The sequence below is a fragment of the Anomalospiza imberbis genome, chromosome 10 (genome assembly GCF_031753505.1).
Source record: "Anomalospiza imberbis isolate Cuckoo-Finch-1a 21T00152 chromosome 10, ASM3175350v1, whole genome shotgun sequence".
NCBI classification, from domain to species: Eukaryota; Metazoa; Chordata; class Aves; order Passeriformes; family Viduidae; genus Anomalospiza; species Anomalospiza imberbis.
The window spans coordinates 26164857-26181337 of record NC_089690.1 but is presented as its reverse complement, the minus strand read 5'-3'; the positions used below and the strand labels follow the sequence as shown (position 1 = coordinate 26181337).

Sequence of the window (16481 nt, the reverse complement as noted above, 5' to 3'; positions counted from 1 at the left end):
AGAGCATTATGGACTTGAATGAAGTCATGTTTGCCAGGCTATTTTGTCTGCACATCCCAGAGAACCCAAACACCAATGTCAGTAAAAAAATGGAGGGTGAGGCTCTCTGGCTAGACACTTTTTTTCTTACAAAAACAAGCTGAAAATCTGGAAAAATCTATGTTCTAAAATGAGCCAAATGTAGAGGATTCATCATGGTTTACTTTTAGAAACACTGCTATTAAATATTTTAGTTCCCTTTAAGAGTTCAAGGCATAAGTAAAAAAATTCAGCCATGAAGAATAGTTTAAAACATTTTTTAAATAATAGGCCGATTTTTTTTCTGGTATTTGAATGTGTATATCAGACAATGAGAATATTTTGGTTTGCCTTTGCCTATCTACCAAGGCAGTTCTAAGCACTTGCAAGCTCAAGCTTGTACATGTTCATCTGTCAGCACTAACCCTGCTTTGATCATCACTTCTCAGGTCCACTGCACCGAGTCTGTCTTGCAGAAGTAACCTGCAAAAATCTCTTTCCAACCAGCAGTAATAGGAGGGCAGATCAGGATAAGGGAGAATGCTGTACCAAAAAGTGCAGTTCAGGCAAGAAATGTAAATGCTTCAAACTGGGAAGATGTCACTGCATCCCAAGTTCTATATTTTTTATGTGTGCCTGGCATTAGTTATTGGACTGAGAGCCAGCTTGATTGTCTATGATTTAGCTTTAAGCCAAGGCAGGATACAAAGTTTTCTTCTGAGTCATAAAGGGTTAGCTACCAGTTTCACAGCATGGCAGATGCTCCCTTTGGCTCACCACAAAACCAGTTCTTTCCTACGGAGTGTGATACAGATTGAAAATGGTTCCAAGAAAACAGCCATGTGCTTGTGGAATATATCAAATTAGAAAAGCTGTTTTTCTCAGGCTCTCAGCTATGGACCAGACCATGCTGGACTTTCCACTGACTTACAGGGTGTCCTCATTCCTTACATCCCCTCAGTCCTTGCTGTTTAACCACGGTCTCCAAATCACACATAGTAAAGCTCAGGTGAGTCACAACATCAAGAAAAACAAGATTAAGCCTGTTTATCCCATTTGCTCCACGCACAAAAAACCAGTTGCACAGCCCCAGGACAGTGAAAGCTGTAGAGTGCCATGGAAAGCAGCCAACTTCCTTTTTGCTGTGTTCTCCATCTGCCACCTTGCCTTCGCTGCAAGTGGATGTTAACAGTTTCTTATTACTTTTTTTCTCATCTGAGCTATGTGCTGGTTTCTAGGAAAATCTGACCCCAACAATCTTTCCTACATATAGAAGTTCACTTTAGTTCACACTTCCTAGGACAGTGTTGACAGACCAGGAAAGTAGTATGTTGCTTCATGTCTTGACAACACTATTGAAATCAGAATACTTAACATTCTTCTCCCAACTATTGTACTGAAGTACTGTGTCTAGAAAATAAAGGCTTCCATATATTTGATCTAAGTCATTCAGGATTAAATGAATTCTAGATATTTCCCATTCAAACTGGGAAAATTAATTTCTGATTTTCTAATTGACTATGGTCCTACATCCACACAGAAATACATTTATGTCTCCTGTTTCTTTAAATTAATAGCCTCCAATCAGGTAATGCTGGGACCCTTCCTCAGGTAAATAATTTTAGCTTCGGACAAATCTTTCCTTGCATAAATCTGCTCTTTTTTATTTTTAATCTTCAAGAAGCTGTATTTCCATTTAGATGCCATCTCCTAGTAAGCAACTTCTAATTAAGGCAACATTAATGCTGTCTGTATTATACATTTTTAAACCCTGATCATTTTCATGTCAGCAGCTGCAGCACAGCTCTTTATATGGATTATTATTCTCCTACCAGTACTTCAATCCACACACAAGAGTGGTTTAGTTCCATTTAAACTCTATGTAATTCTTATTTTAAGTAATAGCATTGGTGTTTCTGCTTCCAAGGATCCCAGGTTTTGTAGGTAACATCCACTTGAACAACAGCTAGGAAAAGGAGGATTGAAAAACAATCTTAACTTCTCCACAGCTTTTTCCTTTATCACATAAGCTTATGTGTCTCATCTCTGAGTTATTGCTGAAGCCCTTTCCTGCGAATCAATGAAAGGACATGAGGATATGAGATATGATTTCAGGAGATATGAGTTTTCCTATAAGTTCCATTGATAATCTGCATTACTCCAGGAAAATTTGCTTGCTTGGGGAGCCCTAAAGATAAATGAAAGCAATGAGTCCTAACTTTGCTAAACCATAAATGCTCATGGTGGGTTTGAATCAAGAACTAATTTCATTTTGTGCAGAGAAGACCTGTAGAGACTGTAAGCGTAATCCAAAATTTTGAAACAGCAGGACCACTAGAGACAGGTTCTTTAATCTCTATGAAGTGGCTGGTAATCTCAGCTGTCATTTTCCAGATTTCTTTTAGGACCCCTATTTTCAAACAGGGGTCGGGGCTCATAAACTGTTTAGGTTTAAAATATGACGTGCAGCTTTCACCAGAAGCAGAGTTCTTCTCCACTCTTGACATGCCAGAAATGTGAATATTCCTTTTGAGCTCAAGGGATCCTCAGTGCTCTTTGCAACGTCTGCACTTGCTTGTAAATCAGCACCTTCTGGATCAAGTAAAGGAAGTGAGCTGAAGCTGCTCAGTTACTGAAACACTGAGGCCCTCCCCTTCCCAAACACTTGCCACACCTTTCCAACAGGAAAGGATCATCAGCTCTCATGTTAAAAGCATACAGAAATTACTTCATTATGTGAAAAAAACCCACATTTTAAGACTGTTTATGTGTAGGTAACTCACTTCCAAAACTGGTTTCACATCCACACTAGCTTGTTATACTACTTATTTTCCCAGGGAGCAGCAGAAACATTTAAAATCCAGGATGTTTGAAGAGTGATATTTTCTCAGACAGGAACTCTATGAAACCAGTTTTACCATTCTGCCTTTTCAAAGGTAAGTATGTCCTGGATGTTGTCTGGTGTTCTGGTCCTTGTGAGGAGAACATAGGAAAGTGGACACATTTATGCATCTGCACAACAAAATTCCTGAGTTTAAGAGAATATTCACAGGTATTAAACTGACAGAGAAAACTGCTGTTTAAATGTCACTCAAATGAAGAGACTGCATATTAATAACTTTGAATTGGTGCTTGCTAGGAAAGGCCATAAGCAGGCCAACAGACCACTGGCAGCACTGGCTGACAAGCTTTCCTCTTAGTCTTACCCAGAATTCAGAGAACAGGCTTTTTCATTTTTTGTTGTGTTCTAAATTGGACTTCTCAGCTTAAGCCTCCCCCCAAGACTTCCCGAGAGAACTGCACAAAAGTGCAAGCACAGCCCTTTGACCTCCTCCTCCCCAGACCGAGAATTTGCCTTTTAAGCTGAGTTGGTTTTAGCTACAGAGAGTGTGAACTCTTCCATGGGCAGGAAGGGAACATGGCAGAAAGGAGCTTCCCTGGCCAGATGCTCTTATGGTCCCACTTGCATCACCACATTCATTTTGTGTGTTGTAAAGTTCATTTATTTCAAATTAGAGGAACAATACATAAGATGCTCTTGTAAGTATCCTTTATACCTCAGAAACTTTGCTCTAGTTTATACACCCCACTTTGGCAGCAGAGATAAAAGCCAAATTAGAGAAAAGAGGAAAGATACACATAAGGAAAATGAAGTACTTTATGGCTTTGGGAAGAACAGAGATGTAGTAAATAAGAAAGAGAGAAGAAGCAATATGAAAGAACTGGACCAAGCTTTTAAATAGAAAAATTATGTGAAAAGACAGAGCAGAGACAAGCTGTATCATAGATGTTGCACCTCCCTTCAATTTCTCCCTAAGGATAATTGTGCCTCCCTGAATTGCTGTAATGGAACAGTAAACACAAAGAATGGAAGGCACTTACATCCTGTGACAGGCACACAAATTACACAGAAAGGTGTGAGTGCTCTGGGAGCATTATGAACCTTCATAAAAGAGGGCTACATAATGCCACTAAAATTAATGAAATGAACTGGTAAAACTAGCATCAAACAGGGCTAGAGACACTGGCTTATCCAATTCAATTTAATATGAAAAAAAGAATTCAGTTCTGGAATCCCATAGTTTGACAGATGCAAACAACAACTAATTCCCCATAGCTCATAGTCATGCAAAATCATGCAAAAAATATTTCCACTGCTGCTTTGAGCTTTTGAGCTGATGTTTTTGTACCTATGTGGGAGACAATACCAGGAAGAGCTTTAGGTTGCATTGTCTTCAGATTAATCAATCAATAAACTTTTGTTACACTGCACATAAAATTTATTGTACCATCATATAATTTAAAACCTATCATAATTCAATATCATAATACGTACGAGGAGTGAGTGAATTTACATTTGTATATTTGGTATTGTCAGAGCTTGATAGAAAAATTATGCTATAAAATTAGTTTTCTACTGAAGGATGTTCCAAAATTTCTTTAAAGACAGCTGGCAGCTTTTAAAGCTGGTATGGATCATGTTGAAATAGATTTTTTTTCTGAACATTTTCTTGTGATGCTCAAATATCCCCATGTAAAGGAGCCAGAATTTGCTTTAAACTGTTTGAACACAGATTATTATAGTCCCTGCAAAGACCTCTTCTGAATATTCCATGAATGAAAGCACAATCCCAATTGAAACAGAAGTGGCTCTGACCTCAGTGTGGCACTGTGTCTTCTCAGAAGTACTCTCTTCTGTTTCTTCAGCAGTCCTTCTTACAGCACTTCCTTGACACTCCTGTGCAGAGATACAGGAAGAAATTTTAAATGTCACTTTGACCTTTAGAAAAGAAGGAGTCATCCATACAATTGCTTTCAGTCCACCTGCCCATGGGGGAAAAAACTGTCTTGATTTAACTGAAAACTCTTCATGGAAAATAGGGCTAAAGGAACATCACCCTGGTTACAAAATGAGGCTCTCAGACACTAAGAATCACCAGAATGAAGGTGACTTGTGTGACACTGTATTTGAGTAAAGTCCTTAACTATATAACATAAATGGGTTTTCACAAATCCCATGTTTCACTTAACACAGGGATGGACAGAATTCACTTAAGACTTGAGTTTATTATTATCTCTGGGTTACAAAGAAGAGGGAATAAGCAACTGTGTTAGGCACCAAAAGAGCCCTGTCTCCATGCAGAAGTGAAGGCAGGATGGAGGGGAATTGCACAGCCCATGCTCCCCTGCCAGCAGCCAGCCACTGCAGAACCTAGGGCCTCATTTGGGTACCACTATGGATTTCTAGGAGGAAAGAATCTTCTGCTGTTTCTCAGTCTGGCAAAGCGGCAGGAACTCAGTTCCTCACTTCTTCCGCACGCCTTTGAGGTTAACTGATTTTTCATTTATGTTCCTATCCCCCTGCTCTTTCCAAATCCATCTATCTCCAACCTATTTTCATCTGGAGATGATGTTCCTGCCAACTGTGTCCCATGTTTGTCCTGATCATCAGACACCAGTCACACAAACTAAGAGACATCAGGTGTGTGTAAATGTCAAGCTCCCAGTTAAACCTAAAGAGAAGGCAACAAGTGGCAGAATGTCTTCAGCTCTGGGAGTACATACCGTGGTCCCAGTTCAATGCAAGGTCTTCATTAAAACTTTAGAAACAACAAACATTCAGGTTTAACATGGGTGGTATCTCTTGAGGGAGAGGAATTTGTCATAACTAAGAGGTTTTTGTTACTTTTGTGACAGATGTAGCTTCTCTTTTACAACATGAGACATGAAAACCTTGAAATAATATTTCAATTGCCAGCATCATCTAGCTCCAGCTTCTCTGAAGTCCAATTCACTTCCACAGTAAGAATTGCTATTAGTACAGTAGAGATCTCATTGCCTTTAGCTGAATTCAGCCTCAACATGAGATGGAGGAGCAAATCCCTCTCCCCAGAGGAAGTAACAGTATAAATAAAAGGGACACTAAATGAGAGAAACTGCAAAAAGAAAGTATGAAAAGAAAAAAAATACAATTATACTGCGATTAGTCATTAGGGAGTGGTCAGAGCTACTACTTATTTCTGTTTGAAAAACACTGAATCTTTTGTTTCAGTCTTCAGTGATTATCTGTAACATGTAACAAAAGCACACATCATGGCCACAGGGAGTGTGGGATATGGTACTGCAGATGGATACCAAGTCTTGTAGCTGAGTAGCTTCTTTCATCACAAGGAAAGGCAAAATAACTACTTAGCACAAGTAGTTTTGCACCATTCCCTATATTCTTCATGTATGACTACTCCAGGAAGCAGCTGTCAGTTATTTTCACTTGTGATTCTACAATAATTTTTCACCCTAGGCTTTTTATACCTAGAAGTGGCTCCAAAGTGGGTCCACATAATTCATAAAGAGAGGAGATGCCATGCTGAAGTAAAAAGTTGCTGACTCCTCTGCTCTTCTCACCTTAGACTGCACAAAGCATACCAGCTCCGCAATTAATGGAATTCAGGGATAAACTGATTGCAAACACATCATTCAGAGGCATTATTAGATTTTTAAAGCTTAGTCTTTTGCTCATTCAGGAACACAAATAACCAATTGTACTGTGTCTAACTCAGATTACGTCTAAGAATGGATCTCGGGGCAATTGGGAAAGAACGCTGCCTTTGCTTCTATTATGGGAAGCATTTCCTAAGCATAATGCCATTGGAAATGGCCGAAGGGGATTGCATCTGGTTAGGGAGGAAGTTACAAGCATAATAATTAGCATCGAATTAGCTGCTCTCATCCTGAGCCAGGCAAGCCCATCACATTCCTTTTCCCAGCTGCCCTCTGGTGGAAGGTTCTGCGGAACACCCCGGAGCAGGAAAATCTTGGTGCTGGTTGTGTATGGTTAACTTGTGACTTAAGCTGGGAAGAACCAAATTAGGATCAACAAACCCGGAGCAGATGCCCCCTGCCCAGGAGAGGTTTTTGAGACTGAGCTAGAGTAGCTGACACCCCTTTAGCACAGCATCTCTCTTTCTGTGGTCATCAGGTTTCAAACAAGTGTGATTCAGCACTTGCTGTATTTATGTCCAGTACTTCTAAAACTGACCAACTACACTATGAGGTGATAAAGACATTTAGTGGTTTGTGTTCAGTTTTTCATATTGGTATTATATGGAGAGGTTTCAGGTAAGCTGTACATAGGCACTGACACAAGCATTTTTAGATCTACACACATAATTCTGTAACATTCCCAGACAAAATTCTCAGATGTGCAAAGCCTTTAGATCTCAAGCAAGGCAAGAGCACCAAGAAAGGAAAGCATATTTTTCACCACATGTTTTCAGCAGAATCAAAGGGCATGACTCAGTTTCCCTTTAGTCCTTGGGAGCACAAAGGACCCTGGTTTGCAAGTTGAGCAATAAAACAGCCTCCAGTCCCACACTCACAGCACCACCACAATGAGCCCTTCATTAGTCGCCACTTCCCGTCAAACTGTTAAAGGGGACACAGGTTTACCAAACAGCTAATCCTTGATAATGAAAGGTTTCCAACAAAGCTGCCTTTCCAGGGAGTCTGGGCACTTTCACATTAGCAAGAAGTGAATAGACAAAGTAGTTCAGGAAACATGCCAAACAGTAGCTCATGCATTGAAACACAAAGGCCTGCAGTCTTCAGGGAGCTAAAGAAAAATTACAGTATTGTTTTGCGTTCTTTCTTGTCATCATAATTACTTTCTCCTTCACTTTCTTTCATATTATTTAATCAACAGTCTTCCAACTAGAGAATATATACACACTTGTTTCTTAAATTTCTTTTGCAAATACAAATCAGTTTCTGCAGTACCTTATCCCGCTCTCCATGTGAGCCAGGTTCCCTCTTTTTTGCTGTGGGCCTCTTCTGGATGTATGCCACTTTTCTAACTACCACTCCCTATGCAACTGTAACATCGACTGCCACCCCTTCATTTCTTCAGGGTTTTGTTTCAATTTGGTATTTAACAAGTCAACAATTGGATCTTTTCCTCCTGGGGTCTATTTTAAGGCAGCCTTGTTTAGTCAGATGCAATTAGGCATTTAAGATCCAAGGTAAGTATTTTTCCTTCAAAATTGTGAATGCAATGCATATTTGGATTTAGGTAAAGAATGTCAGAATTAACATCAAAGCAGGAAATATAAGGGTTATAGAAACAGTTTTTCTTTTTGACAGAAGGTCATGGCAAAACAAATTTGGGGCAACTGAAGAACCAGTTCACAAGGACAGAGGAGCTGTAGGGCAGACAAGTTTGAGTATGGAAGCGCAAGCTGTATATAATCCTGAGTGCACAGTGGAGCCCTGGGAGCGACTGTGCCACCCTTGGTCACCTTCCCTGCAACATCAAGGGAGCAGGAGGAGAGCACAGCTTGTGTTCATTGTATCATCTCATAAAAGATAGCCAGATGAAGGAAGTAGTACTGGCCATTCCTGACTTACCCATCTGTCCCTTCATTTTTTCTCTCCAGGGGAATATGAAGGTGCTGTTGATTTACTGGGAGCACATTCTTGTGTGCATGGTGGGGCAGAGAAAGGGAGCTTGTCGGAAAGGAGATAACTGGTATAACTCAGCACTGAAAATCCTTGAGGCAGAACCAGGCTGACACCTGATGGTTCAAGCTCAAGTCAGAGGATGATTATGCTACTGCTCGTGCTGGCTGCTGACAGACAACGCCACTTCCCACTGCAGTCACTTTAAAGAAGGGGCTTTTATGTTGACACCCATCTGGGTGTAACCAGTTTATATTCCAGCAGAATTAGGCAGTTGAGCTCCCAAAGGCCATCTTTGGAGTTCCTTTTAATGCCTGGGTGCCAGCAGCCAGCAGAGGGCAAGCTGCCCCCACTTCATTTCCTCCAAAAATATCTGAGCATGTTTGGACCTAGGACTGGGGGAAGACAATAACCCACCAGTGTTGGGAAAGAAAGATGAACCACAAACCAAGTGTCTCTCCAAATCAGGCTTCTGGAATAACTATTTCAACCGAAATAGTCCTTTCAAAAAACCATTCTTGTTGGACAAAGGTAACAAACTTTATTTTTTATTTTCTAAACTAAGTCTTGCAGTGAAAGGATACTGATGAAACCTGCTTGAAGCTACAGGTACTGGAGGTCTGTACTCTCTGTACGATGCATGAGAGGTTTTTGTGCTAAGTGACCAGCCATAACGTGGTGCTGGTGAGGACCTGAGGCTTTGCCAGGAAGCACACATACTTTGCCAAGAAAGCTCCAGCTTGAGGGGCAGGTCGCTCGGGTGAGAGCCTGCTTTTGTAGCAGTTTGTCGATCTCTGGGCTGAATTGGACCCACTGCCTGTAGGTGCACAGGCACAGTCTGTCAGCTCAGTCCCCACAGTGACATGGGCTGCCCTCTCTGGGCAACGGAGAGCAGCCAGGAGAGTGCCCCCACCCTCGCATCCAGCCGGCTGCTTTGGGGGTGCTCAGCTGTTCTGTACCATGTCCATCTCTGAGAGGGTCAACCTTGTCAGCAATCACAAATGCATGTCTGCTTCCGCTCAGCCCACCCACCTTTTTCCCAGAGCGTTAGCAACTCCTCGGGTGACTCTCACACATTTGGCTGAGGCGCAGCGGAGCTGCTGAACCCTTACCTTGTGGCCTCCTTCTGCAAAGTGCTTGGGACTGACATGCTGGAAACCAGCCAGCACTTTTCAGCTCTACATCCCTTTCACTCCCACCCATGACCAGCATTTGGTAATAGTGGAATGTCTCTACTTCATGACAGAGATGTACAAAATTTCATTAGTGCTTTGCCTGAAAATACAGCAAAGAGATAATAGGGTCACTCAGGCTGCTTGAGAACGCCCCACATTCCAACCAAGATGAATATATCCTTGCCTTTAAAGTCCAAGGCAAATAAGTGAGACTTGGGTCTCAATTCTTCTACAAGATTTTCTACTCGTGGGGGGAGCATATAAATCATTTTGAAGATGTAGGGACTATGTCTGAGCATATAACGTAAAATAAGGACTACTATCAGAGCAGTGTGACTTTTACAGACCTTACAGATATCTGAATTTGACCATTTGCCATATTGAAGTCCTCTCTTCCTTGTTTATTTGTTACAGTAAAGTAATTGAACTAAGGAAGTTATATCATTTTCTCTCTTGGACTAAATGAATGGATAATCCTCATTTGCATTTGGCAGGCTAACACAGACCATTCACAAGTCTTGACAGAAATTGCATATAATGGTCTCTGTTTTGTTCAGCTCCACTGTGCAAATGTTGAAAGAGTCTCTACACATTACACTCTTTTACTAAAAGACAAAAGCTAAACTGTAACTGAGGTTTCACATCTACGCAGCATCTCAGTGCTTTGCTATGCAATAGCTTGTTCCCCAAGAGACAGAACTGATGAAGCCTGGTTTCCTACAGATTTTTGCCCCCTGATATATATACCCTTTCTCACCACATTAGCTCTGTTCCCAGCCATAAACGCTGACTGACCAGCTGGGGCTTGTCATTAAAAATACACATTTGGAGAGTTCCTTTGGTAAAACCACTGATTTGAATATTCCTTAACTGCTAGTGTTTATATAACTTGCAAAAATCTTTGATACTCTACTACCTCTCTTTTAAATTTGGTTAAAAACTGTCAATAGTCTCAAATGGTACGTGCAATGGTACAGATAGACGTAGACCTCTCAACTGCCTTGTTTCATTAAGAATTAAGCTAAAAACTTCCTAAAAAGTGATTTTTGAAGTTCTTAAGGACTGCCATTTCAGGAGTCGGAGTGTAAATTCTGACACTGGGTACAAGTGCATTCCCCCACTGCCCATTTTGGGATAGTCAGGACTCCCAATAACCCATTCCTTTCACAGATGTGATGGCAGCAGAGGTTAAGTTTCCATGAATTGGTATGCACATAAGGACAGAAGCATATCCATATATCCTCCTGGGATGAAGATTTTGATAAAAACTATTCCAACCCCACATGGGAAAAGAAAATCCTACTGAACTCTGAGCACTCAAACACTTTCAATAAGTATCAATAAATGATAGGGAAGCTTGGCAGAACAGAAAGTGGTGTATAACGATCTGTAATGTATCTGTGCTGTGCTTAGTATGTGAATTAGAAAGGCTGGGCAGTGGCCATTTTCAATATATAATATTTTAATCCAAGTGCTGGAGGAAGAGACCAGTGGATTCTTAGGGATTCTTTTTGTCAAATAATGGAGGGAGTTAACTTTATACACCTTCATATATTTTCTGCAGTGTCTACTGCAAGAGCTCAGTCTGATTTCATTTTTTACACAGATATGCTGCAGACATCAGCATGTAATGAAGAAACATCAACAAGGTCTGAAAAGTATGAGTATGCTCACCAGATACAGGCTTATTGCACAGAACCTTCCAGGTCAGTGCTGCAAAGTGGTGACGTCAAATGTAATGCCAAGTCTTAACAATGAAACAGATCTAAGGCTCTTCTGAATTACTTTCCACACTTAAAAATATTTTCATCTGGATGGTGATGACTAAGCTTTGTTTCCTGATGTCTCTCCTGCTGTAAACTAAACCAGAAGTCTTTAATGGAATGTAAATCTGTGTTTGGAAAGCATATTCCTCATTCTCTTTGCAATATAGTGTGAATAGTTACAGAGATTATAACTCCAACATTCCTGCTACAAACAAGCAAATATAATATGAAATGTGTGCTTTAGCAATTCATCCTCCAAAGGTTGAGCTCAGGTTTTCCTTATTATAAATTGAAGTACCTCATATATTTTTACATGCTGTCTACAGTACAAAGTCTCAGAAAATGTTTCTCCATGAAAACCTGGTGAAAATAGTAGTTTGATAGCTTCATATATGCAACTTCTAAAGCAATATATCCTGTAGATTATGCGTCTTAACTATGATCTTGAATTTGCCATGAGACGCTCCAGTGGCAACTAAGAGTGAGTATGAAATTATTCATCAATTTCACCTAACCAAGAAATTTCTAGTATTTGTTTCCTCATTGTTCTGAATGCAATTCTTCTTCCCTGAATGCAAACCACAGACCAATTTTAGTTTTATTTTAGAGGGAAACTGAAGCTGATATTCTTGTGTCACTGGGTCAACAGGTAGAAATTGTAGGATCCATGAACAGTGCAGTCGCATTGCTCAGCATCCTGACTTGCCACTTAAATTCAAAACTAGTGGACAAATTCTGATTTGAAATCACACTGGATCAGTTAAAGTACCTGATGGGAGTACAGCTTCCCCAGGGATCTTTCACTTTGTCACCTGAAGACAGGAACTGAGTTCAAGCAGAGAGAAAAAAAAAGACTTGGGTGTCCCAGGCTAGCACAGCACTGGGATGTGGGATCTTTAAGGAAGGGATGAAGGATCTTTAATCCATGCACTTTGCCCCCACTGAGGGACACCACAATGGAAAGATGAATAAGTTGCACCTCCACACTTCTGCTACAAACTCTAGAGAGTGAGAAAACCACCACCATAAGCTGACATCACCCAGGAATAAATCCTCCTTCTGAGCATCCCAGGGCTCTTTATATGGTGCCTAGGACAGCCACATGTTTTACAGTGACTTCTGTGAGTCAGAGAGAAGTTTGATAAGAGGATCCATGTTTAGCCCTGAAAGAATTCTCTACCAAGGTCGTTGACATAGAAACCAAGAAAGAAAGAAGGAGATAAAAGAGAAACCTGCAACTGTCTATTCCAATAAGCACTTGGCTTGTCTCTTGTAACCAATGAGTAAAGTGTAAACTTATGAGCTTTGTAAGAATGTAGAAAAAGCATGCCAGTTTGAAGACCTCTGAAAATGGAGTATGTTGCTTTGTATTGTCTGTCTCAACTACAACAGCCACATGTGGCAAGCACATTTCTCTCTGTGCACCTTTATAGAAATCCTGAGAGAGAGAGAAATGGGCTTGCCACAGCCACAGACAGACATGTCAACACTGATGAGAAGAGGGGATATTGAAATGCATTCTACTCTTATTCTGAACCAGGAGGAGCTCCTTGGTTCCAGGAGGAGCATCCTGAACAGCAGCTCCTGTTTGCATACACGGCGACAAGGGGGGACAGGTCCTAAATGGCTTCAGGGAGCCAGAGCAGCAACGAGGGAAAGAAGCAGTTCTGTGTTGCCCTCAGGCAAACCCCTTGTCCTCACTGGCCACGAGCCCAGCAGTTTACAAGCCAGTTTCTATAGAAAGTGATTCTCTGCACCAGGCAGGCAAAGAGGACACTGCACAGGAACAGTTCTTACAAAAAAGGAGGCAACAGTGATGCAAGCTCAAATGTCATGCTGTAAACAGGGGCTCACTGTTGAACACGTCTTTCTTTTATCTACTGCTTCCAATGGATGCTAAGGAAAAGCCTAGGTCTGAGTCAATCTAGACTGAGAATAGCTATAGGAAATAATATTGTGGTTTTCTTTCAATCTTTGGGATCCATTCATTCCTAAAATAAAGGATAGACAATATATGAGTGTTAGGTTATCTGCATTCAGTTCCTTGTTCTGCCTTAGACTTGCTAAATGACCTTGAGCAAATAATTCACTGTATTCACTTCTCACTCTCCTTTTGCTACCTCACAATAAGATACTGGAAAACTGAATGCATGGAGAAGGCACTCAGACACCATGGTGATAAATTCTATACAAAAAACCCCCCACAAGTCTATACAAAGAAGTACAGGCATATTTAAAGAAAAGATAATGCTGTCCTGATCTTCTATAAACTATGTGCTTTCCTGAACTTTGAGAAAAGCACATAGTTTATAGAGAGTTAGGATAGCATCATCTTTTTGGGTTTTGTTCTTTATCATAAAAAAATGCAAAGCAACAAATGTTTTTTTAATCATTCTCTTTTCCTTCATTGTAAAGGATGTGGTTAATCATCTTCTAAGTGCTGCTTTACCTTGAAAGTTAAATCAAGTTATCAGAAAGCTAAAAGTGAATTTATTACATACCAATGTCATGTTAAAATTAAATTTGATCAATTAAACAAACTCATTCTCTTGACTGCAGAACAATTACCTGAGAAGTGTAATCATTGTATGGCAGCAATTCCAGCTGTTGTGAACTGAGATGCACATACCACCTCTGCGCTTCTTCTACAACAGTCATTGAAGTACCAGAATGAAAGCAAGTTCTACTTGCAGACAAATGAACCCAGATTCTCCCTATGTTTGCAGAGCTTGTACTGACACCAAACAGAGAATAACCAACACTACACTTCATCAAATCAGGAGAAAATACTTGGCACAACATCAAAACGGAAGGTCACTACTCTTTAACCCACAGACTGCCACTGCAGCCCCAAGAGAACTCTGGTTCCCCAAACAGCCACTACATCCTAAAGCACAAGTGGAAAGGAGATACAGGACAGATATTCCTGCTACATCAGATAGATTTGCTGATGATTGGTGTGAACAGTTTGGTCCCAAAATGCTGACTTACTTTGCTCCATCAGCAGCAATAGGTAGAAACACAATCCATTCAGTATTTCCCTCTAGCACTGCAGTGATTGCTACAGGGTCATGTAAATATAAATGGGACAGGATGGTTCTGCCAAGTAGAGGAATGGGAACTGTAGGTTCTGTTAGGATTTCCTTTGTAATACACTGATAATATTCTCTAACCATGGCATAATAGTAGCCCTTCATCTCATCCTTTAGGTATGTCTCAGGTGTGTTAAAGACAGCTGAAAGACAAACTGGATGTAAATGTCATTGGCTCCAAACTCACTACAAAACCATGTCTCAGGGATCTTCTCCCTTTAGTAGCAGCACAGTCTTTTTACAGAAAATAGCCAAAACACTAACTAATGCCCGAGGGCTGACAACTAACACAAAAAAGAAAGTACTTCCTGAGGATAAGGATGGCATGTGGAGTCACTCTTCTGCAGTGCCAGGGACAGCTCCCTCTCTGTCAGCTGAGGAACTGTCTCTCCCTTGTCCACTTTCACTTTAACCCGTAAATTATGCTTAAACAAACTTTCTCTGGCAGTCAGGAAGGTCCATTGTGTCACATTCCTTGTTCAGGAAGATGGGGAGCTGACAGGAAACCCCCTTGGCTAAACAAACCCCAGGTAATGCCAGCTTGCCATTTTTTCACATCTCTGTCATGATCTCTCTGGTTTGTATCAGTGGACAGGACCAGCTTGCTGGCAATGGTCACAGTGCTGGCTGCTGAACAAGCCCTTGGAGACATGGGCTAAATCATCAGCACCTGACAAAGCGCAGCTGCTCTGTGAGATGAACCAAGACACTGCAGTGCAAGGTGCTGACCAGGTGTGGCCTAGGTGCTGTTCCATCAACAGTAAACGCTGCCAGCCACTACAGGAGCATTCAGTACAAAGCCAGAAGCAGAGAGCCGCCTGCTCCCATGCAGCAACTGTTCCTCCCTCCGTGCTAAGGGCAGAAGAACAGATGCTCACCTTCCCTGACTTAGTAACTCCCACTGTGCTTTGACTTGCATTGCTGACTCTACTCCTTTACAGACAGAGGTGTCTGGATTGGATTTAGTGATGCCTCAAATACAAACTGAGAAGAGACAAGCAGGATAAAGCTTGAGAGCTACTGACTTTCAATCTCTTTATTACAAACAGGAAGCTGGACACTGAATTACTACCCATCAGCTGCAAGCTCAATTCTTCTGCTAATGCAGACAGTTTACAACACAGTGCAGTTTCTGCTCTTTGGAAAGGGCACTGATTTGAACTGAACAGTGTTATGGACATAGGAGTACAATTATTTTGTGCCAAAGGCCTTTCTTTTACCCTTCTGCCTCTTAGCTACACCTATCCACTCCCCTCCTTTGAGACCTCTGACCTTGTCTCTTTGCCCTGCAATCTCTGCTGTGATTGTTAATGTTATATTTATAATCAAAGTAACCAAATCAAACTATTCCTTCATTAACTCTTTTGTATCAGTCTAATACCTGGACTCTATTACTCCTAATGAATTCAAGTGTTTAGACTTGCATATTTATTTCACAGTTCTCTACTGCTGTATTAATGACTGAACACAGCCTTAAGTAGACAATTCACATTTAAAAGGAGAGACTCTGATATGATTTTTGCCAAACTCACTTTAGAGTTATGGTCAGGTATTGTGCCACACAAACCTCACTGTCCTTCTTTCTTGTGTTAGAAAAGAGGAATTGGGTGTGCTTTGAGCTGTGCACACCAACAAATAGGGGTGTGTGCCATGTTTTTACATTTCCATGAGTCTCCCTGTTCATTTACTCTTGAATAGCATGGTATAGGAAATCATGGCTCTCCCCTTCCACACAAGAGGTCCGACAGGTCACCTACAGCTGTGCAAAAGATGTAGGTTTTTTCCTTTGGTGACAGCAAACCAAGGCTTAGTGCAACCTGCCTGAGTCAAATACACCTAATGCTTCAAGTGCCCCAGGTTGCAGTCATTAAAAGTAACCCAGAAATTAAAAGTACAAAACTGCCATAAACAAAAATCTGGCAGGGAGGAAATCACCTTCTTTGGAAAGACTGTTTTGACATCTGACAACAAATTATTCT

General features: G+C 41.0%; 2 long non-coding RNA genes across 3 annotated transcripts in view; both read right to left on the bottom strand.

The window, feature by feature from the left end:
• The window catches only part of LOC137480284 (uncharacterized), a 92501-nt gene that overhangs the window by 59318 nt on the left and 16702 nt on the right, over positions 1–16481 (bottom strand). Inside the window, exon 3 of the long non-coding RNA XR_011002776.1 lies at positions 4676–4756. This is a non-coding gene — a long non-coding RNA (uncharacterized lncRNA). The remainder of the gene's footprint in view (positions 1–4675; positions 4757–16481) is intronic.
• Positions 13261–14894, bottom strand: LOC137480285 (uncharacterized). Of its 2 annotated transcripts, none has more exons than XR_011002779.1 (2): positions 14792–14894; positions 13261–13401 (listed from the first exon to the last, which is right to left on the bottom strand). It is a non-coding gene; the product is annotated as an uncharacterized lncRNA (long non-coding RNA). The 2 variants fall into 2 exon arrangements; XR_011002778.1 differs by having other exon boundaries at positions 14690–14823.